This window comes from Ursus americanus, chromosome 3 (genome assembly GCF_024610735.1).
Source record: "Ursus americanus isolate L20-20 chromosome 3, mUrsAme1.1.p, whole genome shotgun sequence".
NCBI classification, from domain to species: Eukaryota; Metazoa; Chordata; class Mammalia; order Carnivora; family Ursidae; genus Ursus; species Ursus americanus.
The window spans coordinates 5,573,269-5,600,194 of NC_142129.1; the positions used below are offsets into that span (position 1 = coordinate 5,573,269).

General features: G+C 53.3%; 1 protein-coding gene and 1 pseudogene across 6 annotated transcripts in view; both read left to right on the plus strand.

Annotated features, from left to right (window-relative positions):
• Positions 1-26,926, plus strand: part of PRKAG2 (protein kinase AMP-activated non-catalytic subunit gamma 2) — a 256,153-nt gene that overhangs the window by 14,518 nt on the left and 214,709 nt on the right. The window lies entirely within an intron of this gene.
• Positions 12,742-26,926, plus strand: part of LOC123789488 (transmembrane protein 126A-like) — a 33,163-nt pseudogene continuing 18,978 nt past the window's right edge.

The following is a 26,926-nucleotide window of genomic DNA, read 5'->3' on the forward strand; positions in this document are numbered from 1 at the left end:
AAGGCGGGGGCGACTGTGGCTTGGTCTTGCTGTGGCTATCTGCATTCCCAGCAGGGGTGCCGGTCAGAAATGGCCCGGTTGTCACTGTCCCCCAAGTGGCGCTGCCCACAGACCCACTGTCCTCTCCCCGCGGAAGCCTCAAGGGCCTGCTTTTTCTGAATCTGTCCTGTGACAGATGGGAGAGGCCTGGCCTGCATCCAGCCGCTCCTCAGAGGACTCTGATTCTCTCAGTTTCTATGATCTGAGAGCTTTTGAAAACTCGCCTTGAGTGATGGAGGCTAGGGGCGGCCAGACCTGCCATTTGTGCCTCAGTCTTGCAGGAAGAGGGTCCCTCCTCCCCTGCACCTGGACTCCTCGGTGGAATTTACGTTCCCTTGGTCTTTCTGGTCCCTCAGGGCACCCACGTGTCATGGTTGGGCTCTTGGATGAGCAGACGCAGACACGGGGATGAGTGTCCCGATGTCTCTATGAGCACGAGGGGAGGAGGGAGCTGAGGAGCGCTGTAGTCTCACGAGGGCCTCGGTGGACGCTGCGGAGTTGTGCTGAGTTAGTCATTCATCAGATCGGGGCTGCCTGGGCCTGGGCACATCCTCAGCCCAGACGCTCCTCACAAGGGGCAGGCAGCTGAGCGCCACCATCCCGCGGCATGGCCAGCAGCCGGAAACAAGCCCTTCTTTCCCAGGGAGGGCTCTGGGAGGTGCATCCAGACCCTGGACCTTTTTGGGGACAGCCAAAGGGCCCAACTGCTAACCCGTGTCTCCTCTCTCCCATTCCTTCCTGGGGACAGAAACAAAGGTCAGAGTTGTATCGAAGGTGGAAGGAGCGGTCACGTCTTCCCTGCATTGCGCCATCTGGGTGGCATTTGGCTCAAATGATTCTCAAGGTCAGCCTCAGGAGAAAGAAAGAGAAACAGTGGCTGATGGAAATAGCTCATACTCACTGAGCCGGCATGCCCGAGCATGCATGGGCCTTAGCTTACTTGAACCATGCGAGTCTATGCAATTATTGTCCCCATTCTACAGGTGGGCAGGTAGGCACACAGAGGCCAGGCTCCAAGCCTGAGCTGCCTGGCTCCTGAGTCCAACAGCCCCAGGGCCTGGGAGGCAAAGTGTACCCTGAGGACACGAGTGGAAGGAATGAGGGTGTTTACCTCCAACCATTGGTGCAGGCTGACTGTAGACCAGTGAGTCTGAAGGCTTTCTTTGCGCCTGCTGACGGGACCCCTGGGGCACAGCGTCTCCGCAGCAGGCAGCACCCCCCAGTGCTGAGCCTGTGTGCTTCAGTGGTCTGCAGCAGGGAGCCCGCTGGCAAGAGAAGATGCTTCCTGAACACCACGTGGGAAAGGAAGTGACCGTCATGTCCTCTTGTAGGTGGTGCCGTCCTTCCCCTGCCTCTCATCTCGGCCCAGGACGGGCCCTGACTCACCTTCATAGCCTCCACTGACTCTGATCTCTCTTTGTCCTCGGCAAACATCCTTTACAGCTGTGACCACTGCTTGGCTACTTGAGAATGGATGGGTCGTGGGGTTTTTCCTAATGCTGCTTTCCAAAAATGACACTGGTTGGTGTCTTTGGATCCATGAAATGGTGCCCTTGTTATCAAAGCTGAGAGATGCAGGTGGACACTCAGGGCTCAGGCTGCCTTCTGGTAGTTTCTCTAGTCATCCGTTCCCCTTTTCCCCTCCTTTGCTCTATTTTTTCTCCTCCTTTGTGTTTCTTTTTCATTTTTTCATTTTCTTCTGTCTCCCTGCCCTGAATCTCTTCTCATTCTTTGTTTTGTTTCTTTGAAGCTAGGTTTCACCAGGCTTGAAAAACCTGCCTTCTGACCCAATTCTCTTCCCTTGGTGACCACACCTGCCGAGAGGCACTGGGAGCCAGGTTCCTGTGGGGACATGGCCCCTGGTGCCTGGGGTGTGTCTGCTTTTTCCTCTGACTGTCAGGTCATCTTTTAATGAAAGCGTGAGATACGTGGTTATAGGGCACTATTACGGCCTCTACCACGTATTTTGTCACTTAACTCTTCGTCAGCTCGGTCAAGCTCATGTTACTGCCCCCATTTTTACAGTTGGAGAAACTGAGGATCAGAGACTGAGTGATTTGCCCATGAGACACAGCTGATGAGAGGCAAAGCCAACGTTTAAAGCAGGTGTGGTTGCCTTCAAAATCTTTCCCTGTAAGATTTCTTTTCATTCCCCCTGCAAGTCCTAATGAGGGGTTGCAGAAGGTTCTAGAAATGCCTGCCCAGGAGCTGCAAATATCACAGGATGGATGTTGCCTGTCACCTGTGTGTTTCCCAAGGGCCCTTCCTTAGCTTACGGGTCTTGTAAAGATCACAATGAGGAGATTTGGGGACCTGGGTATCTCTACCTAGATGAGCCCCTTGGCACTGCCGAGTCTAAGTTGCTTCCTTTGTAAACCAGCAAAAAGAATGCCCACCCGAGGGCTGTTTTGAGAGTAAAATGACATCACATGAATGCCTAACATGCAGCAAACTTGGATGAATTATAATTATTAAAGTATCTTCTTCATTTGTTGGCTGTGATGGAGAAGCCCCGAGAGCAAGTGTGTGGCTCGTATCTGCCAGGCCAGGACTCACAGCTCTGGGTACAGCATCACTCCGGACCTGCCCTGCTTGGTTCTTCTGTGGCTGCTGTTGCTTCTGCTTGTAACGTGCTTTATCCTACTGCATTGCGGCATGCTTTTGGTAATGAAGACAGGCTATAAATAAGCATCATTGGGACTTGATAAATTCGTTCTTCTTCTTCTTCTTCTTTTTTTTTTTTTTGATAAATTCTAATTAAGCAAGCAAACAAGCAAATCTCCACGGGGCTGTATGCCAGGTGGGGGTGTGGAGCTGGGCCTATTCCTGGTCCTTTTTATTTCTCCCTTCCCTTTTCTTCCCTCCTCCCACCCACTCCACTTCCCTGATGGTACATCCCACATGTATCCATCTTCCTGCTGTCTCCTTGGATGGTAGAGTGTGGACCCTGGGGTGTAGACAGTGGGGGGTGTGCAGTGGGGTGTGGATGGTGGTGTGTGTGGAAGGCAGGGTGTAGATGCTGGGGTGCATGGAAGGCAGGTGGTGGGTGGTGGGGTGCATGGACAGCGGAGTGTGGATGGTGGAGTGCATGGACAGTGGGTGGTGGGTGGGGTGCATGGATGGTGGGGTGTGGGTTGTAGGGAGCATGGACGGTAGGGTATGGATGCTGGGGTGCATGGACAGTGGGGTGTGGGTGGTGGGATGCATGGACAGTGGGGATTGAGGGGTGGGGTATGTGCAGTCAGTTGGCGAGGATCCCAGTGCCCAGTCTTAGCCCAGGAAGAGCAGGGTCCCACAGCCATCTCCAGCTAGGCAGAGAGGCTGTCCCTTGCTAGAAAGTTGTCCTTTCTTGCAGCATGACCCTGCATGTTCCCTGGCTCTATGGGTTCCTGTGTGCTCATCTCTCTCTCAAGCCAGTGGCTTGGGAATCAAAGGAGATGGGACAGGAGGACAGGGGGCTCTGATCTTTGACGGTCCCTGTGTCTGAGTGTAGGTGAAAATGCTCTGTCCCCTGGGACCCTGGAGAGCTGAGTCCCAGCTCAGCTGTGCAAACTCAGATGGGGTCACCTAACCCCTCTGGACTTCATTCTAGGAGGTCTTAACGACCCTGTGAACCCTTGGGCTCAAACATTAGGTACTTGTCCTTTCTGCCCCGACCGGCCAGATTCCCCCTTGCAGAGCTGGGGCTGCATGGTTGTCTCCACAGTTCTTCTGCTCAGGGGACCCAAATCTGCCTCCACATGCCCAGGACATGCGGGGGATGCACACAGGTGCTCAGGAGGGGCTGCACTTTGGGCAGGGGCCAAGCCTTACACGGCCCTGGAGGAGGTGGAAGACTGTGCCACCCTCAGCCTCACAGCTGGCGACACGGGCACATGCACTTCCTGAACACTAGAGGGTCACATGTATGCATGTGTGCATGTGTGTGTGTGTGTGTGTGTGTTGTGTGTAGAGAAAGAGATTGAGAGAGTCATGTAGATACAGACATATGGACATAGACCAGGAGACAGAATGTCCCGGGTTCAGTTTTCTGGAATTTGCAAGTTGAATCAAACGGCTTGGAAGTTTATTTTATTTTATTTTATTTTATTTTATTTTTAAATATTTTATTTATTTATTTGAGAGAGAGAGAGCGAGTGTGCACATGTGGATGAGTTGGGGGAGGGGCAGAGGAAGAGGGAGAAGCAGACTCCCCGCTGAGCAGGGAGCCGAATATGGGGCTGGATCCCAGGACCCTGGGATCATGACGTGAGCCAAAGGCAGATGCTTCACCGACTGAGCCACCCAGGCACCCTGGAGGTTCATTTTAAATATCATCTTTGGAGGAATAAATGACAGTGGCCAGAAGGACAGGAGGATTTCATGATCTGAGTTGGGCATAGCATGGTGATGTTGTACAATGAGAAGGGAGCTGGGGTAAAAGAAGTGGATTTTGGCTTTGGTTTTGTGGCCGATGATCTGAGTGTCCTCAGGCAGGTGGCTGCGCCTGGCCTTGAGGCCACAGTTTCCGTGTCTGTGACGTGAGGGGGCCTGGATTCTGTCATGGTTTAGGGGCCGGAAGCAATGCGATGGGTTCTCAGGAAGAGCCTGGACTGGGAGGGGAAGTCTTGGTTTGAGTCACATTCGTCCCTTGTCATTGTCGTGCCCCGTGTCCTCGGCAGTGAAATGCAGTTGATCATATGAGGTTCAACCAAATGAAATATCCCATATTTGACTATGTTTTTAACCTCAAGAATGATAATCTTAGAGTTCAACCTAATATCTGGTCCATCCGCCATATAAAATTGTTGGAATCGACATACAAAAAAGTATCTAAGAACATTTTTAAACAGCCGAGACTCAAAACTGCATATTATTTTATTGCCAACCCTGGCATTTTGGTTCCCCCCCCCTTGCTGAAACCGAGTGTTTCTCTTCCTTTTTCTGGACTCCTGCCGCGAGGCTGGGCTGCAGTCCTGCGCGTCCCACCCCCGTCAGATGTGGGCCTGCGCACGGGGAGCCGCCCGCGGCCAGCCCCATTGGCCTTGTCATAGTCGTCACCTGTTTTTAAAAAGTTGTCATGTCACGTCTCCTGGAGGTGAGCTCTGCAAGGAATTCCTGAAACACTGACCTAGGCCGGATTCCGGAGACACGCAGTGTACATGCGGAATGCTCAGGAAGCCGTTGGAGGCAGCTGCCCCCTCCCCAGAGTGAAACTGAATTTAGTCCAGATAGCCCGTGCCTTCCTGCAGTGCCCGTGGAGGGAGGGTGTCCCTTCTCCTGCTGGTGGAGGAGAGGAAGAACTGGGGCCCTGGCTTTCTGGGAAGGGGGCGGTCAAGATCTGAGCCGCTTGTCCCCCATGTTTCCTGTGGGGCAGGGGCACTTCAAGTGTTGTGTAGGTGTCCGGGTTCTGAGGTATCCATCCACTCGTTATCAGTATTTATTGACGTTGAGGCTGTATTCTAGAAACGGGAGGGGAGAGGTGCAGGAGGTGGACAAGGCCTGACTTCCCATTTTGGTCTTGCCCCACGTGGGGCTCCCTGGAAGGCTTCTCTGTGCTGTGTTTGCTCAGCTCCCACTGAGGGGGAGTGAAGGTCAGCCCCCCACCTGGGTGGATGTAGGGTACGGCGCCAGTGCTCCTTCATGTCTACACCCCTGCGGAACCCAAAGAATCTGAGGAGGGAGTGGGTTTCAGAACTGATAAGATTGAAGATGCACTCAGTTTACAGAAGGTGATAATACAGAGTAAGACATTTGGACGTGAGGTGTGGAAGAGGATCTATGAAAAGTGAGGCTTCAGTGCTTTTTTCCAGAAGCACCCACTTCTGATACTTCTGGCACCTGAGACCTCCCAGCTTAGTCAGCAGCCAAAAGCCCCAGGAATGTGCCCCAGGCTGTTTCCTTTAGGGCTCTGCGGGGTGTCAGGGGTTAATGGTTAATGGTTTGACAGTGATGATGAAACCGAAGCCTGTAATTTCTGCTGAACAGGGGAATACGGAAATTTCCACTTGTAGCCGACTTTGGAGAGAAACATCAACATCAGAAAAAAACAACTCACCCACAACTGAACTGTTTATGATGCATGTCCCAGACCCTGGCCAGAGACAGAGGTGGCCCCCCTGACATTGAGTGGGGGAGCAGTTTCCAGAAAAGAGGAAGCCAGCTTTGGCAAAAGCAGAAGCGACTTGTTTGCAGAGGCCCCAAACTTGCCAGCCTCAAACGGGGAAAACTTGTTCTTAGCCAAGTGCCCGAGCGCATTATGTCAGCAGGAAGACGCACTCCCGCTCCGGAAAGTTGTGGGTTTGGCCTTTCACAATTGATTGTCATAACCAGGCTGAACTCTGGCCTTTGCTGAGTTGTTTTTTTTCCCCCCTTAGCTCAGTACGTGTTTACTTTGTGATGTTTCCCTCCTAGGCCATTAAAAATCTGCTAGATGACGGTTGTTTTAGGAGGAAGAGTGTAAGTCATTCGTTTCTCAGAATAAGGCATTCAGGCAGACAGAAGAGAAAGCATTCCACACAAGTCCTGGCCATCACTGCTGAAGGAACTTGAGCCCCCGCTCTGCAGTCCCACCGGGTTCTTGGGGTGGAAGGAGGTGGAGGTCAATGGCCTTGGAGGCTGAGAAACTAACTCATCGAGGACTTCTGATTCGCTGTTGTCAAACTTGGCTTCCAATCAGATTACTGTCAGCCTCTGTGAGAAGTGATCAGGGGCGCATCCCTTTTCTCCTTGGCACCGAGTGTCCTTCTGTGCTTCCCTGGCAGATAATCGGGCGAGGTGGGCAGGGAGGGGGCGGGATGGGCATTTTTCCTGGACATAGGACAGTGGAGGTGGGGTGAGTGTGAAGGAGCCCGGGAAACCTTAAGGATTTCGGAATCTGAGCACCTGAGTTCAAATCCAGCCTTGGGATGCTTCCACGGGCTGCGAGGTTGGGCTGGTTTATCCCAAAAGGACGATTGCTTCTCTGAGCCTCAGTTTCCCACCTGTGAAAGAGAGGAAATAGCCACCATGTCAGGTTATTCTGAGGCAGAGCATAGGACAACTCACCTTACTCCTGATGTTCGTTTCTTCCCTAAGTTGAAGTGATATCGTGTTCTCTGGTCAGTTACTTTGCAATTTAAATAAACAGGCAAATTGAATCTCTTCTTCCAGGAGAAGCCTTCTGGCGGGGTGCCTTCCAATTAAACACCCAAGAAACTCCCTAGGTAAGGACCGTTCATGGTTTGTCCTGGACATGCCTGGTTTACCCCCACTGTCCCAGGGTAGTTGTTCTAAGTGCCCAGTGTGGACATCAGTGGCATGTTGCTGTGGCATCCTCCTGCCTCATTCTGCAGTCACTGAGCTGCCTGTGTCCAGGTCCCCTGGGTCTGTGGCCTCAAGGGTCTCAGCCTCACTGGCAAGCTTACCCAGGGCCCATGCACTGCCCTCCAGAGCCCAGGGCCCCTATGCTGGGCACCCTCAGCCCAGCGGTGCCCCTGTTTGGGATAGCTGTGCTGTCCTCTGGAAACTGGCAGAGCACTGGAGTGTGAGGCCACGCCCAGCAGTAGCAGGTGCTGCGGGCTGACTCATGGCCCCCGAAAAGATATGTCGAAGTACCTCAGAATGTGGCCTTATTTGTAACTGGCTCATTGCAGATGGAATGCGTTGTGATGTCAAGGTGGGCTCCTCACCCAGTAGGACTGTGTCCTTTTGAGAAGAGCAGGCACAACTGCAGAGAGGAGGCGGCAGGGACTGCATGCCGGCCACCACCAGAGGCTGGAAGGGCAAGGGAGGCTTGTTCCCTCCACGCCTCAGAGGCGCTCTGCTGACACCTGATTCAGACCTTTCAGCCTCCGGGACTGGGAGAGACTCCATGTCTGTGGTTTGGAGCACCCCCCACCCCGGGGCCGAGTGTGGTGCTGTGTTGTGGACGCCCCAGGACAAGGCTACAGTTTGTGTTTCTCTTCACCCTCTGGCTTTGGCTCTCCTGACCCTCTAGACAGAGGCAAACAGAGACACGGAGAAACTGAGGCAGGCAGTGCCTTGACCCTGAGCTTTCCCACCCAGCCTCTGGTATCCAGAGATCCCTCGGACCCCATTAGATGAGTTCAAGGAAACCCGTGCATTGCCAGCACGGCCTGAGCCTCGAGGGTGGGAGAGCGCTCCGACCGCCAAAACTTTCTCCAAAGATGCTTCGCCAGGAAATCCTTTCCCTAAGGAGCTCCGCCAAGGCGGAGTATGCCCGTGCTTGCTCCTCTCCTCAACGCGGCTACACTCCCGTTTCCATCAGGGATCACAAACAACTTCCTAAACAGTAATTAGTTTTTATTCCAGAGCAGACGCTGTTGGAAGAGCACCGGGGGAGCAGGAAGCCAGGCCCCGGGCCTGCCTGGGCCAGCTCCCTGCGGCCCCGCCAGCCACCACCCCTTCCTCACCTATGACAGGGTGTGGAGCAGACGCGACGTGATGTGTGCAAACCAAATGAGCTTAAGTTATTTATGACCCCTAGTTTTGTTTTCTCCCTTCGCAATGATCCAAACATGCAAGGTGTTTGTCCAAGGTTTTGTGGGGTCGGTGCGCATAAGTTGTGTTGTGAAGCCTGGCCTTCGCGGTTTGGCTCCGCGGCCCGGGATGGGGGTAGGGTGCACCCTCGCAGCACAGTCTAGGGGCCGTTGGCTGCTGGTGAATGGTTAACCCCTGGCTGAAAAGAGCAGTGGGATTTGCGGTGCTTGTGGAGGCCTGCATGTCACCCGCCCCAATGGCACCCTCCTGGTGCGACGTCGGAGGGGTGCACCGCCTTTTCTCTTGACTTGGAACCCCCGAGGAAGGAAGCCTCGTGTCTGGAAGGCAAGCCACTTGAAGAGACTTCCCATGCGGGGCAGGAGGAGGGTCTGCTGGGGGTGGGGAGAGGCCCAGGCCAGCCCTCACGGGCACGTGGTCAGCACTTGGCCATTCAGTTTAGCAGATTAGCTCGTTGTCACTTCTGAGGATCTGCATCTTCAGAGGATGCCAAAGCCCTGGGACAGGGATGGAGATGGGAAGGTGCAAATCCAGGGGTACAGCCTGAGCAGAGAGCTCCACCCAGGCTCAGGCTTTGAGGGCCTAAGAAAGACTAGATCCTGGGCAGCGGCCAGCGGGAAGTGCTAGGGGGCCACCGTTGCACGACGATGTGCCTTGACGAAAAGAACAGAGCTGACAATGGAGGGAAAGTCACCTAAGACCAGCTCAGCTAACTCACGTGTGCACCCTGGCGCCCCCCCCTACTTGTTAACCACACCTGACCCTTGGCTGGGGAGAAATTACCAGCAGCCCAGGGGCTCCCCTTCCTTGCTTTGCCAAGAAGGGATATTTCTGCCGGCCCCGGCTCGGCTGCAGGGCGCAACTGGTGCTGTGTGCCCTGCATGACACCAGGTAGCTGGAGGCCCCCGTCGAGGGATGGTCTTCCTGCAAGGTCCCAGCGGTTTACCTGGGAGACTCCATAACCATCCCACCCATTCTTCCATCATAGGCAGCCCCCTGCAGGCACAGGCTTTGCGCATAGGAACCCCTCCCCAACATTTTACCCCCATGCCCACTTTTATTATCAGAGCCTTGGTGATTTTGCAAGAGAACAATCTAATATACAGGTAGGGACTCAAATTTGTGTCCTTAAAACAGAAATTCCCTTGCAAAACAGCTGGATCCCATTCCAAGCTGTGGGCTCTGGTGGACCCTCATCATCTATGACCCTGTTCCACAGAACAGTCGTGGAAACATCCTCGAACCGAACTTTGGAAAAGTGCACATATGGAGGATGTATGAGAACATACTATTTCCTGAAACCTGTGGTGATGGCGAGAGTAGGATTCACGGCTGCACATACACACATGTATATACACACATGCAGCCACACACATATTCACACACACACACATCCATGCACATATGCACCCCTGCATGGGCTAAAACGCCATCTCCCTCTCGTGTCCCAAGTTACTGACCCCGCAGGGAAACAGAGACAGCATCGTCGGATAGGTTAGTCCCAAACTGCAGTGATTCACGGGACCTACATGGTTTGTAGCCTAAGTACTATTTTTTAATGTAAATCTTTTTTTTAAAGGTTTATTTGAGAGAGAGGGCATGAGCGGGAGGGGCAGAGAGGGTGGGAGGGAGAGAATCTGGAGCAGACTCCGTGCTGAGTGCAGGGCTTGATCTTACGACCCTGAGATCATGACCTGAGCCAAAACCAAGAGTCAGACACTTAACCAAGTAAGCCACCCAGGCACCCCTCTTAAACCTATTCTTGAAGGAAACATCCTAGGACGAGCAGAAATGGAAAGCCAGTGTGGCTCACGGTAAACCGTGACAACGAACACGGGAGCATTCAGGTGGGCTGAGCCTGAAATCGCCACCGGGCTTCATGGGTCCCTGCCCTCTGCTGGCCCACCTCTTTCCTGAGACCCCTCCTAGCCCTCTGCTGGGAAGACCTCCCATCTTTGCTGTGCTGGCCAGGCCTCTGGCTCATGGGAGAACCCAGCCCCAGGAGGAAGGTGGAGAAGGGGGCCCCCGAGCTGCAGACTGCACCGGAGAGCCGCTGCTGGTTCTGCGGGGTGGATGAGCTCGGAAGTCCTGCCGCTGGGGAGCTGGAAGGACTCTGACCTCCTAGGTGGGTCCTTTAACCTGCCACACCATTTTGGCAAATACCCTCCCCCACCTCTAACTCTTGGTGCCTGGTAACCTGGCCTCCTCCTTCTCTGGTGAGGAGGGTGGGGAGGCAGGCAAAAGCCTAAAGATGTCCCACACCACCTTTCCTTTTATTTCTCTCACCTCCTGGTCGCTGACCTTGCCTTTTCATGGAAAGATACCGATTCATTTGTCCAAACCCATGTTTCTCGGCATTTAGCTGGTGCCAGGCACCGTTTGAGATGCCGGGGCTGTCGGTGAACGAAAGTGCAGGATATCCCTAAGGTGCAGGGCTCGTGTTCTGGTGCGGAATACACAGTCGACCACAGCACACGGAGGCGTACTTCAGCGAGTGTGCTGGTTGCCAGTGGGTTCACGCTGTGAATTTGTTCGGGCCGCGGCCTGCGGTAGAGATAAGAAGAAGAATGGCTTACATTTCCATGGCGCTTACTTTGTGCCCGCCGCTGCGATAGTCTCTACTCGGTTGTGTTTCATTTTTTTCAAAACTGGTGGGGATAGCCCACTTCAAATAATTTTATGATCCACTAGAGGGGCCAGTGTTTGAAAAGCACTACTCCGATAGCTGCCCTCCCCTAGTTGGGAGGGTCTTCTTGCCTAGTCCAGTCCTGCCCCCCATGTTAAGTGGCAGACCTCTTCCCTCTCCTCCAGGAAGCCCACTGACCTCACAGAAGCACAGGAACTGAGAGCTAGACTGGTGTGAGAGGTGAGACACAGCCTACTAGCATCTCCCCATTTTACAGAAGAGTAAGCTGTGGCCCAGAGATCACCAGCAGACAGCAGACCTGAATACCGGCCTCTGAGGGGAGCTGCCTTAACTTCCCCACAGCCCCACCACACCCCTCCGCTTCCCCATCCTACATGGTGTAGGACTGGTGCTTCCCAAGCCCTTGGAAAAGGCCTGGGGAACGGAAGGATTGTTTTCTGGTCTTGCTTCCTCCTGGACCTCTCTCCACCTGCACCCCCACCCTCCCAACCCTGACCGAGAGTTGAGGTTCAGGACAAGGCCTTGGAATCTGAAATGTTGAAAAGCTTCTCAGCCAGTCTGTCCACGGCCAGACGTGGAGCCAAGGCCACAGACTGGAGTGACCTTGTGGCCCACTGCCGCCCCCTTCATGGCCTGTTCTCGATGGCCCTCTGAGCCTCCTGAGGCCCGAGTCTTGTGTCTTCTCAGGCTCCCCGGCCCAACGCTGAGGGCGTCAGTGCCTGAGGTCACGGCTTCTCAGCTGACGGGAGATGGGAAGAGGGTGGATTTCCATCTGCTCTTAATCAAAGAGAGCACCGGCTCCGGTCCAGATGTTTGAATGGGGTCCAACTCTTCCTGACCTTGAGTCTGCTGAATCCACAAATTTATCTTGGTAAATTGTTTGGTAATAAGTGGTCTCGCGCTCCAGTCTAAACTTCCTTGGGAGGCTTCACCCCACCGTGGATGGAGACAGGCCGTGTGATCCCAGATCCTGGAAGGAGAAGGACAAATCCATTCATTCTTTTTGGAAGCACACCAGCGAGATATCACTTCAACTTTGCTCTAGAAATTATTATTTTTTATTTTTTTGGTGACATAATTTATTAAACTTTTGGGAAAACAACAACAGGGCAACACATTTGAAAACCTAGCAACAGCCGCAGCCGTGTCATGGTTCAGCCTGACTTGGACGACTTTTCCCCGCCGCAGTCCTTACGAAGGGCAGGCCTGCGGGCTGGGATGCGGTATCTGACGCATACAAGCTTTGGAACTTAACAAAATGAAATACAGCCCTGCTGCTGGGTTCCCTTTGCTTTCAGATGCCAGCTTTATGGTTTCTTCTAGGATCTAGATGCGTGGCCCACCTGCTGTCCGTGGGCACTAGCTGTCTGTGCGTGGACCTGCGTTGAAAGCTCTCGGTGGGCCAGAGCACGGCATGCATAATTCACACGCACATACGTGGGTGTCGACCCCTGTGTGTCTGCACACACATGGCAGTATCTGCTTGTATGGACATGCATGTTTTAGGGGGCTGGCGTGTGGGCTTATAAGCCTGCACAGATGCAACCAGACTTGTCTGTTGAGACGGAACCAATTGCATGGCACCGTCCAGAATTGGACGTGACCTGTTCTCTGTCCTGAAGACGCACCTGCCCCTGAATTCTAAGACCAAGGACTCGCTTAAGAAGGAAATTCGTACGGAGAGTGCTTGTGAGTGCGCTTTCGGAATGTGTTAATAGCCCGTGTAGGCTGGACTTCCCCTTCTCTCCTCACCCCCACCGCTGCTCCCGGCCGCAGCCTGGCCCCACGCCCCCCACTCCAGGGTTAGGAGCCACATGTACAGCTCTGACCCGAAATCTCCGAGTCATAGTTCACTTGCATTTATTAGCACTTTATATTCTTCAGCTAACTTCATATGCACATTTGACAGCTGAGGACCCTGAAGCTCAGAGAAGGTAGGCACCTGGCCTCCCCTCACCTCACTGGGGAGACGTCAATCAAGTCTCCCTGTTGAGCCGCTCTTCCCGCCCCGTTTTCCAGGAATCCCTGGGTGTGTGCAGAGCTCCAGAGAGTGCACTCAGCCTGTGCTGCCGTGGCTTCCTGGCCCACGCGGTGTCACAGGCTCTGTGCAGAGATCTCCCTGGAGTAGGAGTCACTCTCCATGCCCAGTGACATTGCCGGGGTGACAGACAGCCTGGGGCTCGGCACCTCGGGTCCAGACAGAGCTCCAGCCAGGACCAGGTCTCCCGTCCCCTTCCTCCCCGAGTGGTGACCAAAGCCCAGGGCAGTGTTTCTTTCACACCCGTCTTCCCTCGTTGAAGGAATAAATGGTGCAGGTGAAGCACGTGGCAAACCACGAAGCAGTGTCAAAGTATCAGACGTGGGCAAGGTGTGCCTGAAGCTTTTGGAATGGTAAACACTACTGTTCTTACACATAATCGGCACCAAATACGACTTCGCCGAGTGAGAAAGAACAGAACTAACAGATTCATGGACCATAATTTTCTAGGTTGGGGAAACTGAGGCCCAAAGAGCTGGGGCAGGGAGGGTGTGCGCAGAGCTGCAGACAGCTTAGCTGCAAACCCGGGTGCGAATCCCAATCCGCGGCGCTGCCTGTCCATCAATCATCGATTTCTTCTTTATGTTTTCTTTCCTTTCCTTCCTTCCTTCCTTCCTTCCTTCCTTCCTTCCTTCCTTCCTTCCTTCCTTCCTGTCAGTCTCTGTAATTGGCTCATGACTGAGAAAATTACTACCTTTTTGATTCTTGAAAAAACTGTTTTCCTATGTAGATTTTGGTCTGGTGAGTGCTGGGTGGCCGGGGGGTGGGGGTGTGTAAGCACATCGTGTTCCACTCCTAGACGATTAGGAAATGGCCTGATTCGTGTATCTGGCGGCTGCAAGTCTACAGACTTGGCACTGGGAGAACCCGCTCTTTTTCATGTTGACCTTGCCTCCAGTTAAGTCAAGTCAGACATGTCCGGGAAACGGGCTTGCCCGAGACCAAGGTGACAGCCTCAGGCTGCTCAGGCTGAGTGCGCCGAGGGGACAGACGGGGGGACAGACGGAGGCCAGCTGGGCCAAGCCTGGTGGAGCTGCGGTGTTGCCCAGGACCAGGGGACACCAGGCCCTCTGTAGTCTAAGAAACAGTGCCATGCGATTGTGCCATGCTCTGGCCCCTGCTGACCCCAGCCCACCGTGCCCTAGAGCTAGGAGTTGGTCTCCAGTCTTCCAGTCTAGTGCGTCACTATTGTTGCTTCTAGAAATGGAGGATCCACCTGGAAGGGACAAAAAGGTGGAATCAGGTTGTAGAATTTCCTGCCCCTTCTGCCCTCCTGCCTTGGCCTGTGCTCATCCCCGGAGCTCCACGCCTTCACAGAGACACCGTTCCTAACTCCCACACTAGCTCTGCCCTCACCGAGGTCTCTTCTCTGTCCTGCTTTGCCAGGAGCAGCTGCCCTTAACACCCCACGCTTAGGGTTGGTTTGGTTGCCGGCGGTGGGACACCAGGGGCCCTAACTCTAACCCTTCAGAGGGACCTTCTGCAGAAGGAGGAGTGAAGGACCCAGGGCAAGGTCACTAGAAAAAGTCCTTCATAGATTGTTAGTACCTTAAAGGGAAGTGATAAAGGTGTTAATGCTTAAAAGCTCCCTGCCAGCAAGGTGGGCAGAGCAGCACTGAGCCTAGAACCTTCTAAGTCCTCTCTTTCCGTCTCTCTACTTCACGATTGCACCCTTTCTCAGGACAGCTTCCAATCTTTAAAAAATATTTATTTTAACTATTTCTATATGCCTTAATTCTCATATGGACTATTTCTGTATGATTATGAACCATTTTTTAAAAAGATTTTATTTATTTATTTATTTGACAGAGAGACAGCCAGCGAGAGAGGGAACACAAGCAGGGGGAGTGGGAGAGGAAGAAGCATGCTCCTAGTGGAGGAGCCCGATGTGGGGCTTGATCCCAGAGTACTGGGATCACACCCTGAGCCGAAGGCAGACGCTTAACGACCGTGCCACCCAGGCGCCCCTTATGAGCCATTTTCTGCTTCTCTTGTGATGTACACTCACTTTTGAGGCAGTGTCTGGGAGCAGATGACACGGGGCTGTCACCTTGTCGGGGCCACTGTCCCAGGACCCCATTGGTTCCCTCCCGGTTTTCTTCCATGATTAGGTCCTCTTGCCCACTTCTCCTCTCGCTCCCCATCACCCGTGGGTTGGCTCCAACCTGGAGTTGAAGGCCATCTCCATCTTTGCCCCTGACTGTCTGTTCTCAACAGGGGGCCAGAGTGATTGTGTTACAATATGTCAGGTCATGCCTTCCCTGATAGAAACTTCCAGTGGCTCCGTGTCACGTTCAGATGAGTATGGTTTCACTGCCTTTTTGACCCCATCGATTACCTCAGCCACACGGGCCACTGCTGTGCCCCAGACAGGCCTGCCTGCTCCTGCCTGCTCCTGACTCCGGGCCTTTGCACTTGTCATTCTCACTGCTGGAAACCTCTCCTGAGAGAATCCACATGGTGAAGTATGGAGAAGACACAGTCTCTGACCTTAGAGAAAGGCAGAGCCTCTCATGGCCTTTCCCATATCACAGCCCATCTTCCCAAACACCATCCCAGCCCCTTCCTCCTTCAGGCTTGTCTTGGTTTCCTGTTTTCCCTTCTTTCTGCATGGCCAGGGCTGTGGTCACTCTTGTCACTCACTGCCTCCTTGATTGGTATCAGTGACCTCAGCTGAGCTGGTGATGTGCCTGCCGGTTGCTCGTCTCCCAAGGATGCTGAGCCAAGCCCGCTGGGCAGTGTGCAGGCTGGCACTGTAGACAGCACTGCGTGTGCCAGTGAGCATGGTGCCGGGGCACCTACCGAGACCCAGACAAGGATTCAGACAAGGTCCGTGTGCTCACGTGCTCCCACGCGTGCTCGTGCGCGTCTGTTAGCTGTCACCAGATTTCCCTCGGGAAGGGTTGTATCCATTTGCATTTCCAATAGCAACGTGTGAAGGCGGCTGTGGCCTCTTCTCCCACAGGCTGGCTGACAGAATGTGTCGTGCTCCTTCATCGTTTTTGCCACTCGGGTCAGTGACAAACGGGGCTCAGTGTGGTTGCCGAACTGTTGTTTTGCTGGCCTTTACACACCTTCTCTTTTTTTCGAACAGCTTTATTGAGTACAATTGACAGAGCCACAATTTACCCGTGCAAAGGGTCCGAGTCGATGGCTTTTAGGATATCCGCAGATCTGTGCAACCATCACCACAGTCAACTCTGGAATATTTTCATCCCCCCGAGGGAACCCCCTGACGCTGAGGCTATCACCAACGGGTTCCCTCGTCCGCCCTCGCCTCCCCCCAGGCGACCACCACACGACTGTCTGCTTCTATACCTTTCCCTGTTCTGGGCTCTCGTACAAATGGAATCCTGGAACGTGGTCTTCGCCCCGGCTTCTTTCACTTAACCGCATGTTTTCAGGGTTCACCTGTGTTGTATCCATCACTACTTCCCTCCTTGTGGCTTCACGAAATTCCATGGTGTGAATACACTGCGCTTTCTTCATCGGTTAAAGGACATCGGGGGTCATTTCCACCTTTTGGGGACGAGGAATAGTGCTGCTGTGAATGTTCATGTGCGCATGTCTGGGTGGGTGTACGTCCTCATTTCTCTCAGGCTCACACCCGGGAGCAGAGTGGCGGCTGGCTGCTGGAGTCGCTCTATGCTTCCCTTTTGAGGGACTGCCAGACGGTTGTCCAGACGGGCTTGCTGGCTGACATTCCCCCTGCAGTGGACGCGGCTCCCGGCGTGTGCGTGTCCTCACCAGCGCATGTCCCCGTGTGTCTCTTTGCTGTGGCTGTCCTTGCAGGTGGGAAGTGGGGAGCCTCGTGCCTTCGATCTCCATTTCCCTAGTGCCCGATGGGGTCGAGCATCTTTCCCTGGGCTCTTCGGCCATTTGTCCATTTGTAAATCTTCCTTGGAGAAATGTCTGTTCATACCCTGTGCTTGTTTTGAAATTGAGTTGTCTTTTCACTGTCAAGTGTGAGAATTCTTTATATATTTCAGATGCAAACCCCTTATCAGATGCATGATTGGAAGATGTTTTCATCCTTTCTGGGGGTTGTCTTTTCACGTTTTTGGTGTCTGTTGAAGCACACCAGTCTTGAATTTTGAAGAAGCACAATTTATCTCTTCTTGTCTTTTGCTGCCTGTGCTTTTGCTGTCATGTCCAAGGATACGCACAACCCGTCAGAGTGCATAGGGCACCCCTGTGAGCGCACGCATTGGCAGTATCCTGCCGATCGAGATCTCCATGAGACCAAGGGCCCTGAAAGGGATGAAGAACGTTTCCAAAACTGCAGAAATTTCTTTTTTCCTCTCACTTTTGCTTTTCCACACTTTCTATCGCTGCCATCTTAGTGAGATGAGCTTTTCGTCATTCTTTTTTTTTTTTTTCCAGGCATTATTCATTCTCTCTCTCAACAAATGTTTGCCGAGCACGTACTGTTCGTCAGGCCCTGTACTAGGCCCAATGAATCAGATGTCGCCCTGCTCTCAAGGACAGCCCCACCCTCAGCTGTGTGGCTGGTATTTGATGCCCATCCCAATTCCCTCCTCTCAGGACCGCTACACGGCCACCCTGACCCTCGGGACCTGCCTCAAGGCTCCACGGGAAGGAAATGCAGGTCTTACAAAAGCGTGGAGACCCATGGACAAGGAATTGCACTCATTTCAGGGTTCTGGGCTGGGGCTCCCCCTGGGCGGCAGGGGCTCGTTACTACTAGTTGAATGAGTAGGTGATGCCCAGAGCCCCCAATCCACATGCCATTCACCCTCTGTTCTAAGAGGAGCTCAGAACCGAGGCTCACATTGCCCTGCATCACTCCGTTGGCCTTTTCCTGGACGGGACGAGCAGGGCAGGTAAAGAAGGGTGAGGCAGGGTTCACTGCATCTGCTCAGGGTCCGAGTAGCATCGGGGAGAAACAGCACCAGCATGGGGCCCTGTGACCCCCTGGGGCTGCGCTCAGGGACGTATGAGCCCTGGTGTTGGAAACCACGCCAGGAAAGGCTACGGAAATCCAGGTTTTACTCAAAACCATCTCAAGAAATCTCTATGGAAACGCGTATCAGGAAAAGCCCACACTTCTACCCAGGAACTGCTCCGTTCTCTTTGTGTAAATGGGCACCTGTAACCCATCGTGTTTTTATTTTCCTTGGTCTTCCCGCCGTGCGTCTCGAACTTGGCTGCACATCAGGCTCACCTGAGGGGCATTTAAAACTCCCAAGTGCCCAGCTGCTCCCCAGGTGAATGTAATTAGAAAGTCTGATGTTGTTGTTGTTTTTAATTCCCCAGATGATGTTTGTCTGAGGTTGAGAGCCCGTGGGGCGCAGGCAGTTTGGAGCCAAACGTCTGACTTGGCTTGAGCGGCCCCCCTTCTCTGTTTCTCTGTCTCCAGCTTCCCATCCTAAGCTGTCTCTGATCCTTGTTTCTGTCGGCTGATGGGCAGTGAAGGGGGTTTTGGCTTGAGCATGGCCTTTCGTGGCTGCAGTCTCCTCTGTAATGTGGCTTTGCAGTGCTGGGAACGCTGCTGGGTAAGTGGGGCTGTGGATGTAGTAATTAAAAAGCAAGAGGCAAAATGGAATTGCAGTGGTGTTTTATCTCTAAAGCTGCATTTTATGAAAAGTGGCTTTGTTCAGAGGAGGAAAAAGAGCTAAATGGACAATGTTACAGGAATTCCAAATCCTTCTAGACATCCTCGATATATCCGGGGACTTGGGGACCCTGGTATTTAGGTTTAATTTCACTTTAAAACTTTTGTTTTCTCTTATAATAATTACTTTTTCCTGATGAACACAAGTCCCTGGCTCTCTTCTTATTCAATGATTAGGGCTAATTTTTACCAAATAAATGAAACCGAGAGGAAGGGAAAGGTGGGAGGGTGTTTCCTCCGTTACCAAAGGGCTGGAAAGTGGCAACGTTCGTGGAGCTGGATGTCAGGAGAGACAGAAAGGAAACGGGCATGGGTGTGGGAGGTCCGGCCGGTGGTGGGGATAGACACGCAGAGGTGCACACTGCCTCGGGGGAGGGGGAGGGGGAGGTCCAAGGGGGCTGCAGGGCAACAGCCTCGGTCCCTCAGGCGGACCAGCGGTCCGGGTTCACCAGGGACTGAGGATTTCTTGGAATGTGGGACTTTCTGTTTTAAAATCCGGTCAGTCCTGGGCAAACCAAGACTTAGCCGGTCACTGTCACTACTGACCGAGGATATACCGTTGCTTGGTTACTAATTTTTGTTTGGAGGTAATTGTGGGCAGGAAAGGGAAGTGAAGGAGTCCTGGGGTGGGGGCAGGAAGTTAGGCCTGGCTAGCAGTGGCAAGGATTTGAAGTGCCAGGGTCTCTATTCTGGGTAGACCTTTACCTAACCCATTTGTCCTAAGGGTAACACTGAATAAATCCGTGGTTGAGGGGTGGGCCCAAGGAGAGCCCCAGAGAGACACAGACGGCTGAGAAAACTGGCATTGGCCTTTTAGGCAAAACATCGGTCTTGAATGTCTTCTTTCCCCTGAAACTAGGACTTGCTTAAGGGGCTGAGACTTGACCCTTCATCTTTGTGCCCTTCCTGTGTGCCTGGTACACAGCGAGTGTCTAGTACGCGTTTGTCAGATTAAACCCAGCCAAGAGAGAGCACGTGTTTGGTGTCTGGCTCTACATTAAGGGTTTTGAGTATTTACAGAAAGATTGTCATAACATTGTCTTAAGATATCACAGAGGACACAAACCATACAAAGTATTAATAATTAGGGAGTGAGAGAAAGTAAATTTGTTGAATCGTGTTGTATTTAGATTCAGGGCTGTCTCTCAGGGGCCCCTTCAATCCAGACTTGATTCAAATAGCATAACGGGGGATTAAGCCAAGAAAACCGCATTTCCAACCACAGGAAGTTTGTGAGCTGAGCTTTCGTAGGGAGAGGGAATAGGCTCCAAAGAAAGACAGGACGAGGGGCAGTGACAGTGAGTGTCATCCAGGTGATGCTGGGGTGACAAATGACCCTAAATCTCAGTGGTGAGCAATGATGGAGGTTTATTTCTCTCCCAGTTGGTGTGCCCTATTTGTTCTGGGGACGCAAGCTGCAGGCACCGTCCCTGAGTCCTTGCTGAGAGATGGTGTTAGAACACAGGACAGCTTCCAAACCTTCCCTTGGGAAGTGGCACGCGTTCCTCCTGGGAAAAGCCAGCCGCGTGGCTGGGCCTGACGTCAGGGCTGGGGGTGTGCGGGAGGGATGTCTGTCAGAGGGCGGAGCCCGCCGGGGCCACTGTGGTCTCATGACAATTCAGAGAACGCCGCCCGCAGCTCCCGGTGACCACTGTCTCTCCTGTTAGCCGCGGCCCAGGACTTCTTGCGGTCATCTGCCGTGCATTGCTCACGCCTAGGTGTTAGCATAGTCCGCACAACCCAAGCACATCTACATCTTCTCGGAATTTGGGTGTCAGGAGACAGGCAGAACGCCACAGAGCCAAGTGCAGCCTGCGCTGGGACCTTTGACCTGAGCCAGTTATGAAGTTTCCCTCTGAGAAGCCTTCTAGGTCATTATAAACGTTCTGGACCGAGAGCAATTGACTGCACTGCCCTTGAGCATCCGAAGTCCACGCGATAGCTTTTTAGTTTGCTTTGATTCGAAACCTGATGCCTTCGTAAAGGGAAGGCTCCGATTCCTGACTTTGTATCTCCCTTCCTAAAGGCACCTTTGATTTTGAGGCCAAATGATGCCGTGAACAACCGTGTTATTTCCCTGCCTTTACCACGAGGTGCTGGTTCTTAATTAGGGTGCATTTCGGCCCCCTGAACGCCTGTTCTCAGCCCTGGAAATCCTGAGGCAGTAGCTCTCCAGACAATCGGGGCATCTATGTTTTGATGAAATAGTGCCCCGGGGGCTTCTGATGGTCCCTCCAGGTTCAGAGCATCAGACAAAGGATTTTGCCAGGAGCTGACTTGACCTCCCTTCCAGCTCCCACCCACTGGAGTGGCTCTGGGCCTGTGTCTGGGCCCGGCCCTGGTGGAGGATCCCAGGATCAGGCTGAGGAAGCTCCAGGAACAGACTGAGGGTGTCATTTCTTGCCCCCTCCCTCCCCAGCCTCTGACGTGGCTAAGTTGTAAAACTTCTGGGGCAGGTGAGGCAACTGAGAGTCTGACGGTCCCAGACTCCTTCTCCTGCGGCTCATGGCAGAGGGCCCTGTGCTCCGCATGCCTGGTACACAGTGAATGCTCACGAAGCAAGGCCAGAGCTGCACCAGCGTTCATGTTCTAGAGATTTCCTGTAGCTGGCCTGTCCCTGCCTCTCCCGCCTGTCACCGTGGCTCCTTCACGTCCCTTGGGTGGCCTGTCTTGGTCACTAAGCCCAGGGATGGCACTAGGGCCCCCGGGAGTTGCCTCTGTCTTGTCAGCAGGGCCAGCAAGGCTCTGGGGAGACAGAAGAGTTCCCCATCACAGAGCTTGTGGTTAGTGCCCCCCCACACTAACTAGCAAGTGGGTGATGAGCTGGTCACAGACGTGTGGATGGTGGTCAGGCTCCTTCTGGGATAGGGCAGCAGGTGAGATGTCTCCGGAAACGAGAATGTCTTTAGGGGTGCCTGGGTGGCTCAGGTGGTTAAGCATCTGCCTTCGGCTCAGGTCATGGTCCCGGGGTCCTGGGATTGAGTCCCGCGTCAGGCTCCCTGCTCAGCTGGGAGTCTGCTTCTACCTCTCCCTGCTTGTGCTCTTGCTCTCTCTCTCTCAAATAAATAAATAAAATCTAAAAAACAAAAAAACCCGAGAATCTCTTTAGAAACTGATAGTGCAGAAAGGGCCGGAAGAATCAAATCAAAACTGGAATGATTTATGTGCAGAACGTAGCACTGGGCTACCCGATGTAAAACTTTTTTTCATTGACTACTAGGAAAGCTCAGCAGTTTGGGGAATTCCGTGGAAGGGCCCACGAGGCCCCACCTGCCCGGTACCCCCAGTGCCATCTCTGCAGTAAATGACAACTTTAATAAAGTGGCAACGAGTCTTCAAGGCACGAGAAGGAGACTAACAGTGACTAGAACCAGCGCTGGCGGGCCCTTATCCCCGGCCTGCGAAGCTGCAGCCCTCCTGCTGATCGGGGGGCCTCTGGGTCAGACAGGTGAAGAAGCACACTTAGGGGCACAGAGCGATTCAAACTCTGATCCTTGAGCCAGCGGGTTTCCCCCGTAAGGTACTGACTCATGTTTACATACCTAGGCTTATTCTGGTTAAGAAAGTAAGAACCCACTCATAAGAGGCCACGTGGTGAATGATTCCATTTACAGGAAACATCCAAAACAGGCAAGACCACAGACACAGAAAGGAGCTCAGTGGTTGCGGGGGGCTGGGGAGTGCACAGGGGAATGGAAGGGATGGCTGACAGGAATGGGGTTCCTTTCTGGGGTGATGAAAAATGTCCTAAAATTGGTTGTGGCGATGGCACAGAGCACAGCCCTGTGAATGTACTAAAAACCACTTAATCATGCACTTTAAATGGGTGAATTTATCGTGAATAAGTTGTGAATTCTGTCTTAAGCTATTGAAACACGAGGGGGGAAAAAAAAGCATGTGTGTTAGTTTCCAGGGGTGGTTGTAACAGCATCACGCACCGGGGGGCTTGGAGAAATGGATCGTGTCACAGCTCTGGGGTCGAGAGTCTAAAATGCAGGTGTCGGCAGGGCTGTGCTCCCTCCGACAGCTCTCAGGGGGATCTGTCCCAGGCCTCTCTCCTTGGTTCCTAGTCAGCTGTCTTCCCTGTGGCTCTTCCCTCTCTATGTGTCTATGTGTCCAAATATCCGCTGTTTATAAGATGACCAGTCATATTGGATCAGGACCACCCAAGTGCCCTCACTGTGACTTGATCACCTCTATAAACACCCTCTTTGCAAATAAGGTCACATTGAGAGGTATTGGGACATTAGGGTTAGGACATAATTCGACCCACGACAGCAAGGAAGGGTATAGTGCATTCTGAGAGACTTCTTTTAAAATTGTTAAAATGTTTAAAAAGTTTTAGCTGAAGTTTTAGTGTTCATTCAGTTTTCAGAAAAGTGCATTGAGATGGAATTCCTTTAGCCAACAAACCTGGAGACGTGAACCTTCCTGTTCTCCCATCTTTCCTGGGGATGTCTGCAGGCAGGCACTGTGCCAGGACCACGCCTGGTCCCGTGGGAGGGCTGACTGCACCCCTGCCCCTGAAACCGGCTCAGGCCTTGGGCTCCTGCCCGTAGGTGTTAGGTGGCGGGAGGTCAGGTAGCAGGCTCTGCAGCTGGGGCACATTCCTTCTGCTGGGGCGTGGGAGGGGAAGGGGGTGATGGGAGCTGAAAACCAGGCTTTCCTGAGGTGTCCTAAGGACACTTAGATGTGCACAGCGATGCCCCGTGCTTGGCAGAGGCTCAGCTTCCCCAAGGCTGATACATGCGGGAGGGTGGCTTTTTGTTTTTGTTTTTTTAAATCAGGGCTGACATTTTTCTGTTGTAGATTCATTGTTCTCCCCATCCCCAATAGCCATTTATTTGTGAGAAAGAAGGAAGCCTGACTGCATGGTGTGGTGGCTCTCCCTGTCCCCAGGCACCCCCCAGCACTGACTGGGGCCGCTGGTCCCATCTTACTGGCCCACTGCCTGGTCCCCAGCTCAGAGCCTTCAGCCCAAAGGGACCCATCCTCTCTGAGCACACTGGACACCTGTCTGCGAGCTTATCCCATGAGCGTGTTCTGCACCTCTGTGCCTCATTCCCACCGCGGGAGTCAAAAGCTTCTCCAGGGCAGGGCCTGTGTCTGGTTCCTGTGTGGCTCCAGCAGGGGAAGGCTCACCGAACCCTGGTCAGTGGGCCCAGGCAAGGAGGTGGAGGCGGTATCCACACCCTTCTCCTGGCCTTGCTGCCCCTTCTGTTGCTAGGGGCTTCTGTGGGACATCCCCAGTTCTGCTCCAGCCCCAGACCTGTCCCAGAGGTGATAGCAGGTGTGTGTTTCCAGAACTTTCTGTGGATTACCTTTCACCATTTCCTACTTTGCCCTAAGGTTCAGTCTCTGAGGCTCTGTCTTTAACGGCAATTACTGTAGCAGGAGATGCCGAGTAGGGCTCAACACCTGTGTCCCACATCATTAAAATGGACCGTACTGTCTCCCAGTCTGTTGGTTCCCATCAGCTCCCAGGCCCTGGTCACCCCCTTAAGACTCAGAGCCAGCACCCACACAGCCCATGCTATGCACCAGGCTGTGTCTCTGTATTTAGAATACACATGTATGTGTGGGTACACATGCACATCTCTATATATACGTCACGTACAGCATCCCTGTGGGGGTAGGTATGGTTATTCTTAAACCCATTTTACAGAAGAAGAAATTGAGGCACAGAGAGGTTCAGTGCTCCTCCAAGGTCACAGCGCTAGTAAATGGCAGAACTGGCATAGAAAAGTGGCATCTATTTAAAAGGACGAGTGAAGACTCTTACCCTTCACAGTCCACTCGGGAAGATGAATCCAGCCTGAGAGAGGACATTCTTTGGGGCGTGGTTATAGAGGGCAGTCTGGAGGAAAAAATTGCTTTATGCCCCAGTGTGATTCATGTTGGTTTCAATTAAATCAGGAAGACTGGTGCGTGTGAGGCAGCCGCCTGCCTCGCGCCACCTGGGCAGCCCAGAGCCTTCTGTTGAGCGGAGCGTTTGAAGTGGTTTTAGGTCACAGACGTTCAGGACAGGAGCACCTGCATGACACGGCCACGCTCGGCCCCTCGGCGTTCAGCTATGGATGCGCCGAGCCTGGCTTTGGGCTGAACTAGAGCATCTGGTAGCTGCGAGCCTTCCAATCGGCAGAGTGTCCAGGGACTGGGGAAGGAGCATGTGCGGGGGAGCCCACAAATCCAAGGACTCTCCCACGCCTCTTTTTCTTAAGCTGCTCCTGCTTACCTCTCAGACCCTCAGCCTCAAACTTACTCTTTTCAGGAAGCTCTTTTTTACAACTTTCTTCCAAAGTAGCCACTGTAGGAAACTTCTATGGAGGCTGCTGTCTGTACCCCATTAACCCTCAGCCTGCTTGTTCCTTGTCTCCGTGACTTTCCTCCCAGCCAGGACTCAAGTCTCCCCGGTTGGGAGTCTCTGTCTTCGGTTTCTCCTGTGTTCTGTGGCCGGGAGCTCCGTGAGTGTTTCTTGTTAGGAGAGGGACCACCAAGAGCTGGAGCAAGAGCCGTGGGGGGCTGCGGGGACAGACCAAGGGAACATGGTGTTAAGGGAGAAGCCCATCCTGTTCTTAACAAAATGAAAGAGGAAATGGGGGCTTCCCAAGTGCCAAGGTGAGGTTTTCAAGGTGAGGACACTATATGCCAGATGGCAGACTCCCACTTCTTGGATCTGAGGAGTGTTCTCCTTGGCTGGCCGATGACAGAGACCGTGCTGTATTCAAAACAGTGCGTAGCTACGGGGCGGGCCCTAGAAGCTAACACGATGCACGCTGGAGGAACCGGGGCAGGGGGCACAGGAGAGTTTTGTGGGGCTGGGGGTAGGCTCGGAGAAGACCCTGAGAGGAGGAGAGGTCCATGCGGGCTTTGGCAGGCAGAGACCTAAGCGTGCATGTACACACATGTGCCTGTGCGTACACGTGTGTCTTACTTACCCCCAATCCCCCATCACTGTTTTGGCGGCCGCACAGATGGCAAATCCTTCCCCTTCCACCATCTGTTCTCTGTACCTTCCACACCTTGGACTTGTTCAGACTGAGTCTGGAGAGGTCACCATGGGGCCACGTGAACAAGCCCGGCGAGCTTTCCGGCAGGCAGGGCTAAGCCCTTGTGACTTCAGGGGTCAAGATCCTGGCCCCCTCAGCACCCAGCTGCGTGGCCTGGGGGGCAAGTCACTTCCCAACTGGTCGCTGGGATTTAGAGCTGGTATACTCACTGGCTTAGCTGAGAGCGGCAGCTCCACAAGGGGGGGGGGAGTGGTGGGCTCCAACTCACACTCACACGGTCTATCCACACGGCGCTTCTGTGGGTGGTGGGCTCAGGACCTGCTCCACAGTCAGCCTGGGGGGAGACTGAGGCCCAAGAGCAGTCTCCACACGTGCGGCTCCACAAAGTTGTCTAAGTCTCTGAAGACCTTTGAGAGTCCAGAACTTGGTTGTGAACGATGGAGAAATGGTTACCCTTTGAGGGATTGGGTTTGGTTCCTCTCCATGGAAACCAGGGCACGAGAGCTCAAGAGCTGCATGTGAGCATACAGACCAGGGGTTGCGAACTGCGAGTCCTGCTTGGCTGGAGGGATCCCGTGAGAGGCTATGGGGCACACGAGACCGAGGCGGCAAACATCCAGGTGCTGGTACATTATGACGGCCTCCAGTACGGGAGGTGAATAAGGCCTGTGTCCCCCCTCCACCCCACACCCCAACAGCCGTGGTACCAGGTGGTATATTACAATGAAAGGAAATCTCAGACCAGAGTTTGCCAAACCCCCACAAACAATTTTATTTTATTTATTTTTAAATTTATTTATTTTTATTTAAATTCAATTAACATATAATGTATTATTGGTTTCAGAGGTAGAGGTCAGTGATTCATCAGTCTTATGTAATACCCACGGCTCACCACATCACATGCCCTCCTTAACGTCCATCATGCAGTTACCCCATCCCCCCACCCTCTCCCCTCCAGCAGCCCTCAGTTTGTTCCCTATGCTTAAGAGTCTCTTATAGCTTGTCTCCCTCTCTGATCCCACAGATGCTTTTAGGCGGCGGCTACAACCTATTCCTGTAGCTCAAAGGGAGTCTTGCCG